The sequence below is a fragment of the Octopus bimaculoides genome, chromosome 5 (assembly GCF_001194135.2).
Source record: "Octopus bimaculoides isolate UCB-OBI-ISO-001 chromosome 5, ASM119413v2, whole genome shotgun sequence".
Classification (NCBI taxonomy): domain Eukaryota; kingdom Metazoa; phylum Mollusca; class Cephalopoda; order Octopoda; family Octopodidae; genus Octopus; species Octopus bimaculoides.
In genome coordinates, this window is record NC_068985.1 from 63,347,732 (window position 1) to 63,348,657 (window position 926).

At 37.8% G+C, this 926-nt stretch overlaps 1 protein-coding gene across 2 annotated transcripts in view; it reads right to left on the minus strand.

Moving 5' to 3' along the window:
• Window positions 1-926, minus strand: part of LOC106870415 (uncharacterized) — a 142,670-nt gene that overhangs the window by 2,113 nt on the left and 139,631 nt on the right. The window lies entirely within an intron of this gene.

Sequence of the window (926 nt, forward strand, 5' to 3'; positions counted from 1 at the left end):
GAAAGAAAGAGACCTCGATATTATGCAAATAGAGGAATTTATCTGTAAAAATATGTGACACTTATTCAGTAGCCATGATAAAACTCCGAGTTTCGGATGCCAGGGTGGTAGCCCACGCCAACATCTCTTCAGTTATCCGGCTATTGAAAATTCTTGTGAAAAATGACCGTTAAAAACAAAGGGAAATTACTGTGTAGTGACAAGATCAAAACGCGTCTAAAACTGCGTATACTATCGCATGCACGCATATATCTATATACGCACGCACATATCTCTATATACGCACGCATATATCTATATACGCACGCACCTACGCATAGTGGGAGTAGTGCTAATGATAACACCCCTACTCTTGCTGCTGCTACTACTTATATGTACGTATGAGATAGTAATAGAAATTTTATACCACCACGACGAGACACATTTTGTATATGAGTGTGTATGTGTCTGTGAGTGTGTGTGTGTGTGTGTGTGTGTGTGTGTGTGTGTTTGCACGTTCGTTATGTACGACATAGTAAAGGATATTTTATACCACCACCTCCACCACGACACATTTTGTATATGAGCATGTATGTGTCTGTGAGTTTGTGTGTGTTTGTACGTTCATTACGTAAATGTACATCTGAGTATCTGTTTTAGTATATGCATGTGAGTGTATATGGGAGTGTATGTGTGTGTCAGTGTATGTGTGTGTCAGTGTATGTGAGATTGTATGAGTGTATAAGTGTATGTGAGATTGTCAATTACACTGATATAAACTGGCTATGTGAAAGAGTTATACTCGCTCCAACTAATGAAATGGCTGATAAACTCAATCATGAACTTCTTCAAAAGTTAACAAAATCATCAGAAATAACTTTTCCATCAATTCACACAACAATCGACCAAGATCAGACTGTTCAATACCCTTTTGAGTTTTTGAATAC